The 22,012-nt window shown below is 44.2% G+C and overlaps 1 protein-coding gene across 5 annotated transcripts in view; it reads right to left on the reverse strand.

The window, feature by feature from the left end:
- The window catches only part of LOC136886505 (leucine zipper putative tumor suppressor 2 homolog), a 791,346-nt gene that overhangs the window by 41,600 nt on the left and 727,734 nt on the right, over positions 1–22,012 (reverse strand). The gene's annotated exons all lie outside the window — the stretch shown is intronic.

Consider the following 22,012-nt stretch of genomic DNA (forward strand, 5'->3'; position numbering starts at 1 on the left):
ATGAACACCATCCGCTATGCAGATAACACCGAAGTACTTACAGACACCCCCCTGTTGCCATTTCTTAATGGATACAGTTCTTTTGCATACATTTCTTGGGACAGGCCAGAGCAAAGTGTAGCTTTCACTGAAGTCCCAGTCTTGTCTATGGCTGTGACAATATGGAAGCTGCTGGCTATGGCTAGTGCACGACCAGTGCGTCTGAGTGTTATGAAAGGTGTTCCTCAGTCTTGGTGCAACAGCACTTTCTGGCCCAGTGAGGAAAGCAATGGCAAGCTATCTCACTCCTCATCTTGCCTAGTACGTCTCATTTTAGCACTGTCATCGGTTTTTGCCGTTTTCCTGTAACCACATAGCCTTTGGTGGTGCTATTTGAAGATCCAACCAGCCTCTCGGCTGATGACCTAACAAACAACAACAACAACAAGTCCGGCTCCATGGCTAAGTGGTTAGCGTGCTGGCCTTTGGTCACAGGGATCCCGGGTTGGATTCCCGGCAGGGTCGGGAATTTCAACCATAATTTCATCCTCATCACGACACGCAGGTTGCCTACAGGCGTCAAATCAAAAGACCTGCACCTGGCGAGCCGAAGTCCTCAAACATCCCGGCACTAAAAGCCATACGCCATTTCATTTCAACAACAACAACAACAACAACAACTTGCTGACAATTTAGAAGACCGTCATATCCTCCTGAACAACATCAACGAAGTAAACAAAGAGTTTCGCCTTAAAATAAACACCCTGTAAACAAAAACTCGTATTAAGCAGCAAATAGAAAATCATGAACGCTGTTGTCACCCTGGACGGAAATGTCACTGCAAGGGTGTCGTTAGTAACGTATTGTGGACAATTTAGGGGGACTACTCTGAGGGTTTACCGTAAAGAATGAACATTGAACCATGCTCCTTTTGCATGTTTCTCATATGTTATGTTTACTACTCATACAAGTTTTGTTGACCTCAGTTCGAGGAAAAACCTGAGTATATCCCTTGATAGGCCACAGAGCGCAGCACCCTGCGTGGTGTGTATTGACGATCTTTTGCCGTACTAGACTACTGTTTTCATCTTTTGACGCATATCTTTGCCTTCCTCACTCGTGTTTTTTTTTTTTACAATGGAGGCTAGACGATGTGAAATCGCCTTCCTTTGCTTTAGGTGGATTTTTACCTTATTTAAACGTGGGTTTACCTCCATTCATGCCATAATTAATGTCTTGATTTAACAGGTATGTGCTTTCTATTGTCTCTTTATTATTACTACGTTTGCTTTACCTTTTTACGATCCCTGATGGGCCGGTCGATGTGCATCTTCTATTTCGGTTCGTGTAAATGGTGTGTGTGACTGTGAGAGGTTAATATTATGATTACTGCTAATTTGGGAATTTGGTCTCGAATCCATCACGTTTTTGGTGCACTTGTTCGGGTGCATTTGTTTTGTTTGTACCCGGCCGCCTTCGAAGTAACGACTTTCGTGTCGACAAAGTTTAATTTGAAGTCGTACGAAAGTCAAGCTTAATGTGATTTGGTGCACGATCCTGCCTGTTTTGCCCGATTATACAAAATACGTATAATCTTATATTGTGCTCCCATAGTGCACGTTATTAGTTCAATATGCGAGATCTGGAACTGCGTTAAGGTGAGTCATGTGGCGTGTATTTGTACCTCATGTGAATGTTATGAGTGAATGCTGGTGTCTGAAGCAAGTAAAAGATGGGCTATCGATTGGTTCATTCATGTTTTATTTCGGTTTCATTTCGATTTTGTTTGGGTACCTCATTTCCTTATCTTGGTACACATTTGTCATTTACTTGGCTACGTGTTGGTTGGGGCTCGGCCTAACCGCCGGTCGGCCATGTTGGTATTCTTATTTTTCGTATCTCTGCGCATGCCTGTTTTATTTTGCTGGACCAAAGATGCTGTACTCAGCGCCTTTGGCTGGTTCATTCCTTTACTCCTTGCGTCTTATGTTGATCTCTGTGGTGACGTGGGTTAAAATGTTTTTGTAGTAGGAGGCTTCTATTGTTGTCGTGCGAATGGAGAATGGAAAGATATGCGCTGTGAATAATTTAATCTGAAGTTTAAAAAAATAAAAAAATATATATTGGCTGTACTACCGTGCGCACGGCAAATTTAATTGAAATATTAATGGTAATCATTACTGTATCAGTGAGCTGATAACGAAATATTTGGTGTGTGTTATAATTATTTATGTTGAGCTCACCCCACGACCTCGGCAGAAACGCTTGTGATGGTATGTTTATGTCTTGTTTTTTCTTTTCTCTGTTATGCGATTGGCTTCTTTTTTCCATGTTTGGATTCTATTATTAATTTACTAATAAACCTTGTCCTTATGTTTATTCTACGTTTCATTTATAGTAGTGTTCTATAATCGTCCTCGTTGGTTAATAACGAGGCCCATCTTGAGCTCAGGGCCGTTTTCTGCCTTCCCTAATCGCGGTCCGCACCTCATTCTCCCGTAACGTTTGTTTCATTTTCGTCATATGCTATCCGTAAGGGAGGGGTTTGGCACAACATCATGTAGCACAAGGATTTCTCGGCTCACAGTTTCTTCACATTTCCTAATTTCGTGTGGCTGTTTCTAGCCGAGTACAGCCCTTGTAAGGCAGACCCTCCGGTGACGGTTAAAATCTCCGACGCAGCCGGGAATCGAACCCGGAACCCACTGGACCGAAGGCCAGTACGCTGACCATTCGCCAACGAGTCGGACATTTAAATAATGTTTCTCCTGTGGTACTGCATACTCTCCAATGAAATACCACTTTACTTCACGTTCCGCTGCAACAACCCTAATCCTAGCCCTAAGTATTATAATTTAGAGTACACACATTGTCAAGCCACCACAATAACACCGGTTATCATTCACGTTTCGACACACTCAGGTTTAAGGGGTGATGGTCTACAGGGTTCTAAACCCCTTAGACTAATCAAACAGCAAGTCTGTAGTTTTAAGTGACTGTTGCTTGTTGCCACGAGACCTCCAGTTTCTTACTTTGGAATACACAGGGACATGACTTTCCATTTCAGATATTCCATGCACATTAGCTGAGATTCAAATTGCAGTCACTTTGGGAAGAATACAATGACTAAGCCACTCGGCTAAGACACCCCTCTAAAACTAATGAACTATAACATTACGCTGACTGACCGACAGACCTTACTTCTTCTTCTACCACTTTTCTCACACATGTGCGGTCTCAGGTGTGATCTGTGTAGCACGTAAGGATTTTGACCTATTTTACGGCCGGATGCCCTTCCCGACGCAACTATAGGTGAAGGGATGCAATCACTATTGCGTGTTTCTGTGGTGGTTGGCAGTGTGGTGTGTTGTGTTGGGTGAATATGAAGAAGAGAGTGTTGGGACACACACACACAAAATCCCAGTCCTAGAGCCAGAACAATTTATCAGACGCGATTAAAATCCCCTATCGGTCGGGAAATCGAACCCGGGATCGTCGGAACCGAAGGCCTCAACGCTGACCATTCAGCCAAGGAGTCTGATATTACACTGAATGACTATTATTAATAAATACTGTAATTTACGCGTACTCTGTTCCTTCTGCTGCCACTCACCTCTACTAGATAGCATTATTGCTGGAAATTTACGAAGTCTATCACGTCAACGACAGGTACAAAGTACACTTACACCTCTATTATGTCTCGTCCTGTTACGTTAGGACTCCTAGATTATTTGACTGTTGACTGACATTACCCGACACTCACTAATGTCAGTATCTACTGTGGGAGACGAGAGCACGTTTTTGTACTGGGTTATTATTTATCCCCATGGGTGTAACAACACGCACTTTCTCCAGCTCCATGGAAGACTCTTACTTTATTTCTTCAAGAATCGTATGCAAGAGCTCAAAAGAATACAGTACAATACTCTCTTCCCCTCTTCTGGATCACCAGAAATTAAGGAGAGGATGTTCGTTTATTACAATCAAAATTGTCTAGTACATGCGTATCTACTTGTTTTTAACGTATCACTAACACATCGAAGGTTTAATATATGTATATTAGATGAAATGAAATCTCGTATGGCTTTCAGTGACAGGACATTCCAGGACGGGTTCAGCTCGCCAGGTGCAGGTCTTTCTATTTGACGTCCGTAGGCGACCTGCGCGTCGTGATGAGGATCAAATGATGATGAAGACAACACATACACCCAGCCCCCGTGCCATTGGAATTTACCAATTACGGTTAAAATCCCAGACCCAGCCGGGAATCGAACCCGGGACCCTCTGAACCGAAGGCCAGTACGCTGACCGTTTAGCCAACGAGTCGGACTGTATATTAGATAATCCTTATTACAATTAGTTTGCTTATAATGACACATTATAGGTAGATTTAAGTACAGCTGTATACCCATGTTATATTTTCTGGGGGAGACATGCATTCTCCCCTTTATTATTTATTTTTGTGCTTACTTTATGTTATTTTATTTTAATTTGCCACACACATTTTATAATACAAAATAATGTTGCTATATTTGGCGGTGAAATATACTATTTGTTAATTACTTCGACAACTGTGTAGAATTTGGAATGTTCTCTTTCTTTCTTTCTCTCTCTCTCTCTCTCTCTCTCTCTCTCTCTAAGCTGCAATTTCGTCAAAATGGCACGGTGGTCAGACCTCGCGTGAGTAGCAGGTGAGCAACGGAAGGGTAAGATACGAGAGTTCTGTGCGTTTGATCGCGGCCACATTTTGTGGGCTATTCCATCTCTGAAGTCATGGAGGCAATGGGCCTTCCACGGGCGACCGTGTCCAGATTGAACCATGAGTACGTAGATTCGGACAAAACCATCTTCGCCAGGGTAAACTGCCGTGGAGTGCAACATATTGTTGACAGGGGCCACCGTCGAGTAAGTTGTATGGTAAGAGCGGACAGTGCAACAAATGACTCACAATGCAATGCTGGTTAACAACAAAGTGTGGACAGCCATACCATTAGGACTACCTCTTTGCAAAGGGGTACAGAGGCCACCGTTCCAATTGAGTAACACTGTTCACCGCACGTCACGAGGCACACTGGCACAGAAACACCACCACTGAACTATCAAAGTACAGAAGATCGCCTGGACAAATATTTCGTGGTACTTGCTTGTACACGCCGATGACAGGGTACGAGTGTGTCACCAAGGACTGGAGGCAGTGAATTCTCTTGTCAGTAGGGTACAGTTCAGTCCGGAGGTGGTTTTGTCATCGTACAGAGACTATTCATGTGTGATGAAATGGGACCCCTGGTACATCTGACAACGTCCCTCACCGACGAACGATACAGAATACTGCTGTCGGATCATGTCCACCCACTTGTTCACCTCCAAAATACTGCAGAAGACCTGCACGTACAGTAAGACAATGCACCGTCCAGTCACTTCTGAATTGTGGTTGATTGGTTCGATGATCTCTTTGGAGATAAGGATGTTTGTCGGGTCCCTGAGGTCACCTGACCTCAATCATATTGAGCACATCTGGTATGCTATCTAGAGAGGTATAAGCGCCGTTGACATTGCTCCGAAGAATTTGTGCACCTTGCGAGATCCTGTGCAGTGGTCGTGGAACAGTATGACTTCGCACGCTTCCAGTCTTGTGGAGTCCGCATTGCCATCATCATTAATGTGAAAGGGGGTGCTACACACAAATAGTCAGATATTTCTAATTCAGTTGGTCATGTTGAGTGTATTTTATTTTGAGTGATTCTCTCTCCCTAAATAGATGTGCCTTTTCTATTGTCATTGTCATTCTGGTCATGATCTTTTGTTCCAACATTCTGACATGATCATCTCAATCTTATTGAGAACATCTAGGATGTTGCCGAGAGAGAGATCTAAGCGCCGTTGATCCTGTTACGAAGAATTTGTGTGGATTTTCCCGTGTCTCTCACTCTTGTAGCTACCTCATTGTTCACCATCCTTTCTTACTTTGAATGTCTTTATCGAAGCAGTCGCCCATTCCTATTCTCTCCAGCACCCTTTTCACCTTGTTTTCATAGTAATCATCGCGTAGATGTCCTGTACCATGGATAAATGGATAGTGTGCTGGCCTTTGATCCGGGGGCTCTATTCCCGGCCGGGTCGGAGATTTTAACATTCATTGGCTAATTCCAGCGGCTCAGGGGATGGATGTGTGCCGTCTTCATCATTAGAATCCATCATAGGTACGGCCCCATCCTCACAGGCAGGCGGATCGCCTATACGGCGTCAGCTCGAAAGACTTGCAACCAGATCTCTTCGAAGGCCACATGCCGTCATTATTATTATTATTATTTAGATAATTCATATGATGTTCGTTCGTTCCTTCGTTCGTTCGTAATCTGTTTACCCTCGAGGTTCGGTTTTTCCTCGGACTCAGCGAGGAACCCCACCTCTACCGCCTCAAGGGCAGTGTCCTGGAGCTTCAGACCCTGGGTCGGGGATACAACTGGGGAGGTTGACCAGTACCTCGCCCAGGCGGTCTCACCTGCTATGCCGAACAGGGGCCTTGTGGGGGGATGGGATGAACAAGGAAGTGGGAAGGAAGCGGCCGTGGCCTTAAGTTACGTACCATCCCGGCATTTGCCTGGAGGAAAAGTGGGAAAGCACAGAAAACCACTTCCAGAATGGCTGAAGTGGGAATCGAACCCACCTCTACTCAGTTGACCTCCCCAGGCTGAGTGGACCCCGTTCCAGACCTCGTACCACTTTTCAAATTTCGTGGCAGAGCCGGGAATCGAACCCGGGCCTCCGGGGGAGGCAGCTAATCACACTAACCACCACACCACAGAGGCGGACTCATATGATGTTGATACGATAAATTAAATACACTGACTGACAGAGTAAATGCAACACCAAGAAGGAGTGGTTCGAAAGGGATGAAAGTTGGGGAAAAAACAGAGACGGCACGGACGAATAATTGATGTTTATTTCAAACCGATATGCAGGTTACACAATGCGCACGGCATCGACTCAGTAGGATGTAGGACCACCGCGAGCGGCGATGCACGCAGAAACACGTCGAGGTACAGAGTCAATAAGAGTGCGGATGGTGTCCTGAGGGATGGTTCTCCATTCTCTGTCAACCATTTGCCACAGTTGGTCGTCCGTACGAGGCTGGGGCAGAGTTTGCAAACGGCGTCCAATGAGATCCCACACGTGTTCGATTGGTGAGAGATCCGGAGAGTACGCTGGCCACGGAAGCATCTGTACACCTCGTAGAGCCTGTTGGGAGATGCGAGCAGTGTGTGGGCGGGCATTATCCTGCTGAAACAGAGCATTGGGCAGCCCCTGAAGGTACGGGATTGCCACCGGCCGCAGCACATGCTGCACGTAGCGGTGGGCATTTAACGTGCCTTGAATACGCACTAGAGGTGACGTGGAATCATACGCAATAGCGCCCCAAACCATGATGCCGCGTTGTCTAGCGGTAGGGCACTCCACAGTTACTGCCGGATTTGACCTTTCTCCACGCCGACGCCACACTCGTCTGCAGTGACTATCACTGACAGAACAGAAGCGTGACTCATCGGAGAACACGACGTTCCGCCATTCCCTCATCCAAGTCGCTCTAGCCCGGCACCATGCCAGGCGTGCACGTCTATGCTGTGGAGTCAATGGTAGTCTTCTGAGCGGACGCCGGGAGTGCAGGCCTCCTTCAACCAATCGACGGGAAATTGTTCTGGTCGATATTGGAACAGCCACGGTGTCTTGCACATGCTGAAGAATGGCGGTTGACGTGGCGTGCGGGGCTGCCACCGCTTGGCGGCGGATGCGCCGATCCTCGAGTGCTGACGTCACTCGGGCTGCGCCTGGACCCCTCGCACGTGCCACATGTCCCTGCGCCAACCATCTTCGCCACAGGCGCTGCACCGTGGACACATCCCTATGGGTATCGGCTGCGATATGACGAAGCGACCAACCTGCCCTTCTCAGCCCGATCACCATACCCCTCGTAAAGTCGTCTGTCTGTTGGAAATGCCTCCGTTGACGGCGGCCTGGCATTCTTAGCTATACACGTGTCCTGTGGCACACGACAACACGTTCTACAATGACTGTCGGCTGAGAAATCACGGTACGAAGTGGGCCATCGCCAACGCCGTGTCCCATTTATCGTTCGCTACATGCGCAGCATAGCGGCGCATTTCACATCATGAGCATACCTCAGTGACGTCAGTCTACCCTGCAATTGGCATAAAGTTCTGACCACTCCTTCTTGGTGTTGCATTTGCTCTGTCAGTCAGTGTATTTCCTTTCCGCTTTCCACTCTTTATTTAATCTTACCCAGTATGTTAGCATAGTTTAGACCGGGCGAGTTGGCCGGGGTGCGTGGTTGTGAACTTGCATTCAGAGATAGTTGGTTCGAATCCCACTCGGTAGCCCTGAAGATGGTATTCCGTGGTTTCCCATTTTCACACCAAGCAAATGCTGGGGCTGTACCTTAATTAAAGCCACGGCCGCTTCCTTCCAACTCCTAGCCCTTTCCTATCCCATCGTCGCCATAAGACCTATCCGTGTCGGTGCGACGTAAAGCAACTAGCAAAAAAAGAAAAAAACATATTCTTTGCTGCTACTGAGATCCAGACTCGTCCTTGTAGATATTAGCTAAGCCTCCATACAACAATTTTCTTATAACAAAATTAAAACTTTCTGGCAATTTTAGGTATACATTTCAAACCGTGTTTTGATTTGTACAACATGGTTCAGCAGCCCCTTCCAATATCGTCTTCTGCAGCCCAACAAACGTGAACATGGTTATAGGGGTGCTATTCCCCTGCAGGCGTACTGTATGGCACTGATGTTCAGTGAGCACATTTTTCACACGATTCTGAACGCTAGCGAAATGTTACATCATCGAAATCATGCAGCAACGTCCCTTTATCATGTAACTATGTTAATGTGTCGTGCCTCGTGACCGGGTGTAACGAAGAGGGGAATCAATGCAGAAAACTAGGTAACAGTGCAGTAATTAATGTCTTGAACACCGAACCGGATGGCGTATGTACTCTGTTCTCGTCGCACTACCAGCATGTTTGCTGGAGTGTAGCGTAGCGGATGTGGTTAGGCGTTCACCTAGGCAATCGACGGAATGTGCCAGCGGCGGTTCGATTCCTGCATCGTTCAAATATTTTTTCATCGGTATGATGTTTGAATACGTAAACACAGGCCCACGTTTGCCACATTCAAACAGTAGAATGACGCTGTTATTCTTCTTGTGCCCTGCGCATACTCCGCTGGTTAGGGCCTGTCATTCGGCATGTTTTCCACAGAGGAATACGTTGACATGCTCCTCATTTATGGGGAAGCAAGGTAAAACGCGTGCGAGGCACTACGTCTGTACCAGGAACGGTATCCCGACAGGAGAGACCCGGGATGCTACGACATTCCGCCGTGTTGAAAAACGATTAAGGACAACGTGATTTCCAACCAGCCGCCAGTCCACGATAGGCTCGTTACATCGGGTGAAATAGAAGAGGCCGTTCTGAAGGCAGCTCGTAATAATCCACACGTAAGTACAAGGACGATTGCACGACAGATGAACACCAGTCAGCTGTCCGTTTGGGGAATACTGCATGAACATAAATTTCACCCATACCATCTTGAGCTACACCAAGAGCTCCATGGCCAGGATTTCGAAGCTCGAATGGAATTCTGTCGGTGGCTATTAGGCAGGCTGGACAGTGATGCAGCATTCGTATCGCATATCTTGTTCTCGGACGAATCGCGCTTCCACAATAATGGGAACATCAATTGTACTATTGTTATTGAGGTCCGAACAATCCTCACTGGGTGCGATAGGCGGCCCATCAAGTACGATGTGGAGTGAATGTTTGGTGTGGAATCTTGGGGGATCGCCTGATTGGATCTTATTTCTTTGAGGGCCATTGGACGGGCTCACGCTACCTGCACTTTCTGCGTCAGGAACTCCCACTGCTGCTGGAAGAGGTGCCGTTGTACGATCGTTTGACGATGTGGTTGCAACAGGATGGAGCTCCACCACATTCTACTTTGCCCGTTCGTAACCATCTGAACGAGGAACTGAGAGGGAAGTGGATAGTACGAGGAGGCCCTGTTTCTTGGCCCATCAGATCACCGGATTTAACGCCGTTAGACTTCTTCTTGTGGGGACATTTGAAGAGCGTCGTTTACACTCAAGCGCCGGAAAACCCCGACCAGCTCCGGCAGCTCATCATGGACGCCTGCCGAGCAATTACACCTGGAATGCTTTAGCGCGCAAGACGATCTATTGGACACCAGGCCCGAATGTGCATAAACCAAAACGGTCATCACATAGAGCATTTGCTGCGATAAAACATTGTCAGGGCAGTTGTGTTCCTATTATTTCCGGTCTGTATGTGTTCGGCCTGCTAACTAATCGGTCCTTCTTAGGGCCACAAACACATTCATTCACACACAATTTGCATGAAAGCGGGTATTGAACTTACATTGTGTGCGGTACATATTAAACAAATATTTCAAAAATTTGTAATCTTAACCCCGGACTCGAACCTCCCACCTAACATGCAAGACCGCTCCGCCACTCCTTTACCACCTACACTACGGTTCCGTACGGCACACTGGGCAGCTTATTAGCAAGTATTAGGTTTACTGCGGTCACAATATCAATTTAGTGTTTCGCTGGCGTGTCAGGTTCAAGCATGTCTTCCTGTGTTTAGCACGAGTATAACATTACGCCATCCTATCATGGTAAGGCGGTAAATACCAAGATATCTGGTTGTGGGTTTTTTTGCTAGTAGCTTTACGTCGCATCGACACAGATAGGTCTTATAGCGACGACGATGGGATAGTAAAGGCCTGGGAGTTGGAAGGAAGCGGCCGTGGCCTTAATAAGATACAGCCCCTGGTGTGAAAATGGGAAACCACGGAAAACCATCTTCAGGGCTGCCGACAGTGGGATTCGAACCCACTATCTCCCGGATGCAATCTCACAGCCGCGCACCCCTAACCGCACGGCCAACTCGCCCCGTTCCGGTTGTGCTGTCTGAGCATACCGGCAGGGCAGATGTTTTCAGGACGGAATAAATATTATGGGTTGCATAACACTACATTGAGAGGGGCGGCAGAATTACGCTGTATAATGCTAAATGTTTAGTTTGCAGTTAAACTGACTGCCGTGAAGTGAGCATGTAATGCTGTGAAGCAAATATGCTGTCATTCATGCTGTGTAGTACAGTAGTTTCATGAGCTTAACACAGCATATCTTCTTATCACAAAAGCCGCGTTGAATGGCTCAGACGGTTGAGGTTCTGGCCTGCTGACCTCAACTTAGCAGGTTCGATCCTCGCTCAGTCTGGTGGTATGTGAAGGTGCTCAAATACGTCAGCCTCGTGTCGATAGATTTACTGGCTCGTAAAATAACTCCTGCAGGGTTAAATTGCGGCACCTGGGCGTCTCCGAAAACCGTAAGAATGTAGTCAGGGGAACGTAAAGCATTATTATAATAATATTATTATTATAATCATCTTATCACAAATATTCTGCTGCCACTTTTCACGGAACCAAGTTGATGCTGAATATTTTAATACGTCTTCTTTCACCTTCGACTCTTATCAACGTGCTTTAACTTTGTGATTGGAGTAGAAATTGCTTTAACTTCACCTGATAACACATCTGAAGCTTCAGATCCAATTTGAAAACTATGTCCTTGTAGCTTCATAATAAGGGATTTGGACAATGTGTGTACAGTCTACTTAACAGTGTATTGATTGAGAGTCTCCCGAAATATTCCTATATTTAATTCTAAGTTAGTATAAATATAGGCAATTAAGTCTCCAAGATTAAATCAGTAAAGGTGAGTCATCAATATGTTTTTATAACTAAAGCACTGGTTTCTGATGATGTGTCCGTTCTGGTGTGTGAATTTATAACCGAAGCTAAGATTGAGGCCAGGACATACACGTTAGGTAATAACAATTTTCAACTGAGGTTGCAGTAAATGAAGTACGAAAAATAAATGTTAGTGTGGCCAAGATTACGATTTTAAACCATTTCTCTTCTCGATGTGTTCTCGGGGGAGATGTCATCCGGGTCAAAACGAAAAACTAAACCTAAACTTCAGGGACAACCAGGAATCAAAACCTACCCCTCTCTATCTTTATCAGTAAATTGATTCAGTTCCTCTCATTTCTATGTTCTAGTGTACATATAAATTAACTGTACTGTTAAGTCACCATCTTCATACAACGTCCAATTGTACGTTTGTCAACTTGAAGACTCAAAATGTCTTAATGTCTCGGCGTTTCCGACTGGATGTTTTAGCACTACTCGCTCCCGTCACATAGACCGTGACGAGATTGAAACTTTAGGGAATGTGATCGGTTTCTGTCCCAAGCTATTCGACATTGTTTCTTCCTTGTCAGGTAATCAAGCTTAAGCTGAATATTTTTGTGCATGCTTTCTTCCTCCGCCGACTCTTGTTAACGCGGAGTAGAAATTGATTTAAACACCCCTGTCTGAAAAATTGTAACCGATAACTTCGTAAAGGCCGCTAGTGCAAACTAACCCTCCTACAATGTGACCACCTTAGTCTGGATTTTTGAGCGTAGATAGGGAGCCACACAGCCGGTCTCCGACTCGTACATATAACAGGTATATTGTATCACTAAAGAGCCTCCGTGGCTCGGCAGCGCGTCGGCCTCTCACCGCTGGATACCGTGGTTCAAATCCCGGTCACTCCATGTGAGATTTGTGCTGGACAAAGCGGAGGCGGGATAGGTTTTTCTCCGGGTACTCCGGTTTTCCCTGTCATCTTTCATTCCAGCAACACTCTCCATTCTCATTTCATAGCATCTATCAGTTATTAATAAATCACTTTGGGAGCGACGACCCCATCGTACTAAAAGCCTATATCTGCTTCATTCATTCCATCCCTGACCCGGTCAATGACTGGAAAACGGGGGAAAACAGGGTGTCGGTTTTCATTGTATCACTAAAGCTCTCTGGCTAACACAGCACCCACTGGACGAGCCAGTCACATTACAATACTGCAGTAACTTATGATATACTATCCGGAAGCGGAGAAAATGATCGGATAGGGTTTGTCTCCTGTGAGGCCTGACGATATGGGTTGCAAGGCCAGCCCGCGCACATCATAAAGGGACATCACGGTTACGGACGTGCTTGCTGTAAATCAGGCGGCCACGCGTGCGGCCATCACCAAAGACCTCGACGACGCTGTCTGCATACCGACCACTGCCTCAAGGTCACCAAGGTCTGCAATTATACTCTCCAAATTTTCCACAATGAGGAATCGTACAATGTATTTAACCATTTAGAAGTAGTTTCATTTGGCTCCCCGTTTGAAATATTTATTTATTTATTTATTTATTTATTTATTTATTTATTTATTTATTTATGTAATTAATTCATTTGTCCAGTTCCATGCCTTGATGTTCAGCGTACTCTGTTCAGTCGGCCGCTGGTTCGATTCCAGGCTGGTAGCCTGGGTTTTTAACTGCGTATGGTTAATTCCTTTAGCTCGGACTCTGAGGGTTTGTTTTCGTCTTAATACACCTCTCTTAATCTTTTGTTACACACAAAAAACACAACACTATCAACCACCAAAGAAACATGGAATAGTGAATGCAGCGTTCCACATAGAGTTGGGATCAGGAAGAGCATCCCAGTCGTAAAAGTGGGACACACACGCACAGTACCGGGAACAATAAACTGGGTAAAATACCAGGAAGATTTCTGAAAACCCGTTCGAAGTGATAGCTCAGCCATAGGCTAGGAGTCCACAGTAGATGATGTAGGGGCCTACTACGAAGTCAGAATACAGGGAAGAGATCGTTCTTAGAGTGCAATATTAGCTTCAGGAGTTATCATGACAGTTCGCTCAGTGACGACTAGAATGAATTTCCACCCAGTAGTAAAGAGTCGAATCAATAATAACTCTCAGTTCGCCGAGACTCTATATAGCAGATAGTGAGAAGGAAATCAAGAACTAAAATAGGACATTTATGTAGAAAGATCTGGCAGTGGCGGATGTTCGACTATCAAAGTGTTCATGAGTGAGTGTACTGGAACATGATGGTGGGTGGTCGCCACGTAAGTGCAAGCAGAAGCACAGCAACAGCTCCGCGCACTGACTCCTCAAACGCGGGACATTTAAACGTATCGCGGTGTTTAACTTGTAACGGGAAATTATCCGTTTCCGGACACCGATTTCTTCTCAAAATGTCACCTACTTGGTCCCCCTGAAAGGCCCCAAAGTGTAGAATAGGAATTTAAATATATCCTATATTGTCTGTTCTCACTATAGGGCAGGGCCTCTCAAACGCCCAAACTCTCACGCGTGCAGAGCACGGTGCATAGGCTCTGTGCACTGTACATCGGTACGCTTCGCCTCAACTCGGCTTGACTCGGATGGTGTAGTGTGCTGAGAGCGACGAAGCGTTTGGTGGTAGACGACGTGTTTATCAGTGAAATAGATAAGCGCACGACAACAACATAATAATGGAGCAACCTGTTCCGAAGAAAGCAAAGACTTCCGAAAGTCCATTTCAATCGAACTGGGAACTTCCGTATTTTTTTGTTTGTTTGTCGTGACGATAACGCCAAATGCTTAATCTGTGGGACGATAATTACGTGCGTAAGAAAATCGTCTACTGAAAGACACTACAACAGACTACATTCGGAAAATTATTGTGAAATCATAGGAGACGTCAGAGAGAAAGAATTAAGGAAGTTGAAACAGCTTGAAGAAGAGCATTCTATATCCACAAATGAGGTTTGTTCCAGTACTGTAGCATTTTCATTTTGGTTACGGGTTCTGCATTTCTTAAAAATTATGTTTACATTCCTCTCAAACATGTATGTGTATTTCTAATTCACTTTTTTAATTTTTTTAATAACACTGGTAACGTTGTCCCATACAACTGTGCGTCTCCGCTCACCACACGTAAACATTTCGCAGTGGGGGAGAAACAGCAGTGAAGGTGAGGAACGCGGAGACAGGCCGAACGGGGAGACAGGTGTAGGGAGAGAGGAGTGGGGGGTCTGCATTCTGGTCAACCAAGCGAAGTCGTCTTTTGCACCGTGCACAGTGCATGCACCACGCGCATGCACCCTGAGAGGCCCTGCTATAGGGTATTGTCTAAAATGCATTATATTTTCACTTTAAAGAGATTTGCTATTATATTGCAAGTAAATACTATCATCAGGATAGATTCTAAGTATCTGTTTAATAATTTAAAAACCAAGCTCGATAGCTGCAGTCACTTAAGTGCGGCCAGTATCCAGTATTCGGGAGATAGTGGGTTCGAACCTCACTGTCGGCAGCCCTCAAGATGTTTTTCCATCATTTCCCATTTTCACACCAGGCACCTTAATTAAGGCCAAGGCCGCTTTCTTCCCACTCTTAGACCTTTCTTATCCCATCGTCGCCATAAGACCTATCTATGTCTGTGCGACGAAAAAACTTTTAAAAAGAGAACAACATGTAAAAAACATTAAAAGCAATTCTGGTGTAACTTCTAGTCTTTCCTAGCGAATACAGTCTACTAAGAACTGTCATCTTAGATGTAAGCAACAACGTGAGTACTTCTAAATAGCTTCCATACGATTCGTTTGATAGCTTGTTCCATGGGACAAAAGGCATCGTTATCATATTTTGACCAATCTTGTGGTTGAATCCTAGCCAGTACAGGTGACTTTCTATGTTAAATGAAAAGTCACGTCTCTGTGGTTCGGATTCCACGCAAACTATAATATCGTGGGAACATTCTGTCAACAGTACCCTTGTTTGGATTTAGTCCCAACTTTTCTGGAAGGTTCATTCTCAACAACCTACGTTGAGACACATGAGACACATTTTGGCTGAATGATCTGCATACTAAATTGCGTTCATAGGGCCCTGGGTTAAATTTCAGGCTAAGCCAGAGATTTTAATCACGTTTGGTTAATTCTTCTAGCTTGGGGCTGCGTGTTTGTGCTCATCTTCATATAAATCTTCAAATACACACAGCTCATCACACGACAAACCATCACAGAAAGCTAAAATAGTGAACACATTCTTCCTCATAGGATTGGGCTAAGTACACAGGATATACAAAGTATCGAGCCCAAGTAACTAGAAATAGGCCAGGAAGAAGAATGGGGGTACATAACTAGTATTAACTCGTATTAATTAACTTGAGTCTATTCATGAATGTAATTACTTCATAGTGAAATGTTAAAACTCCAGTTTTCCAGGTCTTGAGTAACGTGAGACATGCTTGTTAACCCGCATGACGGTGTAATGATAAGAACCCTCATGATGATTACTGAACACGTGGTTCTGACAAGGCCAATGAACAACAGCTTTCTAACATAACTTGAGGAATAGGGTGTGAAGACATGTAATGAGCCTCCATTTCTAAATACTACCTTGAACGACAATCGCCGAGCTGAGTGGTTCAGATGTTTGGGGCGCTGGCCTTCTGAACCCAAATTGGCAGGTTCGATAGCAGCTCAGTCCGGTGGTATTTGAAGATGCTAAAATACGCCAGCCTCGTGTCGGTAGTTTTACTGGCACGTAAAAGAACTTCTGCGGGACTAAATTCCGGCACCTCGGCGTCTCCAAAAACCGTAAAAGTAGTTAGTGGGACGTAAAGCCAATAACATCATTGCTATTATTATTATTATTATTATTATTATTATTATTAAATGGCAATCTTTCACCAAAGGCAAAGCCTGACAGTAGCGCTTCGAACAATTAAACAATTTAATATTCTAATGCATGGAAAGCCTACCGCCATAGTATCGGACTCCATTTTGAGAGAAAAAAACAACACGCTTTAACGGCGATTTCAGTGCTTCACTTTTTCCTATTTTCTTATTTTAACGTAGATAAACCTCCTACGTTGAGACACGTGAGACACACAAACTTTTCGACAGTTGACTGATCTGAATACTAAGTTCGGTTCGGAGGGCCCTGGGTTCAATTTCAGGCTAAGGCAGGGATTTTAATCATGTTTGGTTAATTTTTCTAGCGTGAGGGATGGGTGTTTGTGCTCATCTTAATATAAATCTTCAAATACAGGCAACTCATCACACGACAAACCATTGGTAGGCCTCTAAGTTCGGTCAAGTCTGAGTAATCCTAAAATCAAATCACTAAATGACCACCCCAATAATTGCAGGCGAAGGCTTGGTTGTACACAGTAAAGAGCAATATCTTTACGAAAAACCATCGGCAAAGCTGAACGATTAAAAATGACAGGCGTCCATAGGCCTTCAGTTTCCTATTTTTACTTTAATTTCAAATGTACAGCAGTTTGATTTAAGATCTTCTAATTAGAATAGTTTCTTATTGTGTATTTATTTTCAATTTAAATTATACTTAAGGATTTTAATTAGAATGCACAGTGTTTCGATATATGACTGTACTACACCAATGTGAATTGTTTTCAAAATTTAACTATTTACGGTGCTGAAAATGATTATGCGCTGAAGAAGCCTTTAAATACGGAGAAGCATGTACTGTATACTGAAAAACCGAACTCGATAACTGCAGTCGCTTAAGTGCGGCCAGTATCCAGTATTCTGGAGGTAGTGGGTTTGAACCCCACTGTCGGCAGCCCTAAAGGTGGTTTTCCATTTTCACACGAGGCAAATTCTGGTGCTGTACATTAATTAATGCCATAGCCGCTTCCTTCCCACTCCTAGCCCCTTCCTGTGCCATCGTCGCCATAAGACCTATCTGTGTCGGTACGTGGTAGAGCAACTTGTAAATATATATATATACTGAAAAATAAATACGGTATGAAAGAGTATTGACTGTAAAAATGATATTTTGTTTGAGATCAATTAATAAATACGGTTGAACATGAACTCCCTTTTTCAACCAGATAGGTAATAATTTTGCAGAATTCTCTGGTCTTTCACTTGATGGTTCTCCATGGGCCAAATGGTTCAACGACATTCTTTAACCGCCGGAATTCGGTTCAAATATCGGCGACTAAATGCGTGATACGTGTCGATGAAAGTGGCGCTAGAACAAATATTATCTTCTTCTTCGTAATCTGCTTACCCTCCAGGGTAGGTTTCTCCCTCGGACTCGGCGAGGGATCCCACCTCTACCTCCTCAAGGGCAGTGTCTTGGCGCGTGAGGCATTGAGTCGGGGGATCAAACTGGGGAGAATGACCAGTACCTCGCCCAGGCGGCCTCACCTGCTATGCTGAACAGGGGCCTTGTGGGAGGATGGTTGATTCGAAGAGATAGACAAGGAAGAGGGAAGGAAGCGGCCGTGGCCTTAAGTTAGGTACCATCCCAGCATTTGCCTGGAAGAGAAGTGGGAAACCACGGAAAACCACTTCCAGGATGGGTGAGGTGGGAATCGAACCCGCCTCTACGCATTTGACCTCCCGAGGCTGAGTGGAGCCCGTTCCAGCCTTTTACCATTTTTCAATTTTTGTGGCAAAGCCGGGAATCGAACCCGGCCCTCGGGGGTGGCAGCTAATCACACTAACCACTACACCACAGAGGCGATCACAGATATTCTCTGCGATACACAGTTCCACCTGAATCTGTCATTTTATTTGTCAATGTCTGAAAGGTGTGCAACAGGCTACACCACGTACTCCAACATCTTGGCAATAGTAAGAGTTTCCATCGCCTGATTTAGCATTTTGCTGGTGTCAGGGCATGGAATAATAATAATAATAATAATAATAATAATAATAATAATAATAATAATAATAATAATAATAATAATAATAATAATAATAATAATAATAATAAATATTTCACACATACTCTCTTGCAAGGCATATAAGAATATCTGCAATATTGAGATCACAAGAGTAAGGAGCGAGTCATAAACGGAGAATATCTGCATAATGTGACCACAATTGGTTGAAGTCAGGTAAGGAGATTGAAGGATGTAAGTTATCCACCGTCATAGAACTCGTCACCGAATGTAGAGTTCTAATAAGCTGAAAGATTACGCATTTCTTTTGCAAAGCTTGTGGCAGGAGTCAGGGCTGGAAGGTCACTGCACCAAGTCCAGCGTCTGTGAAATGCATCTCCGTAATAAGCTAATAATAGGAAGACATTCGCTATGCATTTTAGTGACATTACACTGAAGTCTCAGCTGATCGCCCTTGTTTCAAAAACGGGCTGAGGAGATCATTGTCAAAGTCTCGTGTAGTACTTACAGTGGGAGACTAACCTCCTCGATGGCCTATATTTTTGATATGCCTCGGAACTGGGCTCTATCAAAGCATTTGCCAGGAATTGTAACTTGAAAACAAGTTTTCGAAGAATAGCCTAAGGTAAAAATCGATTCCATTTGTATCTCGATTTCATGGATAGTAACCGCTCCCAAAGTTATCAAAGGTGTTTCCTGACTATTTAATGTCCCATTAACAGGACAGGTTTTGGCAACATCAGCATAGAAAAGGACTAGGATTTGGAAGAAAATAGTAAAGGCCTTAATTGAATTACAGTCGCAGCATCTGCCTAGGAAGTGGAAAGTCACGAAAATTTAACATCAGGGCTACTAACGAGAGGGTTTTAATCCACCATCGTCTAAAGGCAAGCTTACAGTTCCATTACCAACTCGCTCTGTATAATATGTTAGGTACTTAAATGAAAGTATAGAAGAATATAAGAAAATACTCATTAACTTACCGATAATAATTGAATCAAGGCGGGCTGTGCGGCTCTACGGTAGAGCGCTCCCGACTCAGTCCAGTGGTATTTGAAAGTGCTTAAAGGTAGATATTTCGGTCCATAAAATAACTTCTATAGGACAATATATTATCGGCATCTCAGCATATCCGAAAACCATCAATATCGTTAGAGAGACGTTAAGTCAACAACATCATTATATTATAATGGTATCAAATTCTGTAGTCGCCGGGCTGAGTGGCTCAGATGGTTAAGGCGCTGGCCTTCTGACCCCAACTTGGCAGGTTCGATCCTGGCTCAGTCCGGTGGTATTTCAAGGTGCTCAAATACGTCAGCCTTATGTCAGTAGATTTACTGGCACGTCAAAGATCTCCTGCGGAACTAAATTTCGGCACCTCGGCGTCTTCGAAAACCGCAAAAGACTAGTTAGTGGGACGTAAAACAAATAACATAAAAAATAATATACTTCTGTAGTCACACATGTTTGGCCATCAACGAAGACCGATGCAAGTATCCACTTTTGCTTTTTGTTTATATCAATAAAAATAGATATGATTTAATAAGGCACTTCCAGAGTCTTGATTCTTAAAATTGGGTACCATCGAACCTTATATCCCTAAGATCCTTAGAAAATTATGAAATTCCCAAAATTTTCGGAGTGGGTCAAGTTGGGAGGTATCTAAATTGAGGCTGAGAAACAAAACAGCAAAAGTACACATAAAGCATTTTTTTTCACGCAGAGGAAATCTTTCAACTGTTGGAATAAATGTATTCTTATAAAGAATGCGTATTCTCAGAAAACTCGTCGAGAGTTACATAAAACGAAGGAAGGTGAATCCATTTCACTGTTTTCACTCTTCAATAAGTCGACTCTCTCTTTCTACTCGCCGAAGGCTCCTCCACTTTCTCAATTCATAGACGTTGTCAGCTTCTATGCATTTCTATTCGTACCCTTAGGGATTAATCCAGATATTTCTAACAAAGAACCATAAAGAAAGTAAACTTTCTAGATTGGGGATATTGCTCGAGGCCAGAGAGGAAGACATCGTGAATTCAAAGAGAGTCGAAAACAACTTTGCTCACAGTCTCATAAATATTGACACAATGACTCTATGGTTAATTTTATAATAATAATAATAATAATAATAATAATAATAATAATAATAATAATTTCGTATGGCTATTTCTAGCCGAATGCAGCCCTTGTAAGGCAGACCCTCCGATGAGGGTGGGCGGCATCTGCCATGTGTAGGTAACTGCGTGTTATTGTGGTGGAGGATAGTGTTATGTGTGGTTGTGAGTTGCAGGGATGTTGGGGACAGCACAAACACCCAGCCTCCGGGCCATTGGAATTAACCAATGAAGGTTAAAATCCCCGACCCGGCCGGGAATCGAACCCGGGACCCTCTGAACCTAAGGCCAGTACGCTGACCATTCAGCCAACGAGTCGGACTCCATCCATTCCCAAAACAAATGGAATACAGCCTTCAAACAACGAAAGTGTCTGTTTTACGTCCCACTAACTACTCTTTTTTACGGTTTTCGAAGACGCCGAGGTGCCGGAATTTAGTCCCGCAGGAGTTCTTTTACGTGCCAGTAAATCTACCGACACGAGGCTGACGTATTTGAGCACCTTCAAATACCACCGGACTGAGCCAGGATCGAACCTGATTAGTTTTCAATAGAGTCGGTTGTTCTTCCAACATGTAAAGTAAAAGTTCGACAAATGTCAGTTGCTTACTTTCTGTAACAAAGCAAAGCCATCTTTCTACAGGTCACGAAGACTCCTGACACGTGGTAGGCAAAGGTTTCCACTACCCGTAACCTGGACACTAAGTGGAAAAGAGTGGTTAGCTTTATACCTGGTGGCCTTTGTCCCCAGGAAATAACCTAGCACTCATTTATGGCGCAGATTGAGTGAAATTTAGGGCCATATCCCTCTCTAAAACTGGAAGTCTCGTTTCTAAATTGTTCAACTTCCTTACAGGGAATCAAACTTACATCCTTCCAGGTAAAACGAACACGCCTTTACCCCGTTGGCTAGGCAGCCCTCGTTAAAGATTAACAGGATATATTTTTAACTTAGGTCTAAAGCATGCCTAATCTGAGACAATAACGCATTGTGTGACAATATATAAGTCAGCTATCGATGTAGAGCAATCACTCTCACGAAGTTCGTTTTGAGCGCTGCAAAAAGGTCCTTCTGTGGAAGTTATTAAGGTCAAGTCAGAGTTAGGTACATTAACAATGAACGTGTTTTGTGTTTACGATGTCGGACAAGCTGTACAGATGACCGCCCGTTGTGCATTAAAAGCGAAAGTTTTTACACACGACGCTATAGACCAAGGATGTCGATCATGGCGCTCTCTTTTTTTTCTAATT

The sequence above is a fragment of the Anabrus simplex genome, chromosome 1 (assembly GCF_040414725.1).
Source record: "Anabrus simplex isolate iqAnaSimp1 chromosome 1, ASM4041472v1, whole genome shotgun sequence".
Taxonomy (NCBI): Eukaryota; Metazoa; Arthropoda; class Insecta; order Orthoptera; family Tettigoniidae; genus Anabrus; species Anabrus simplex.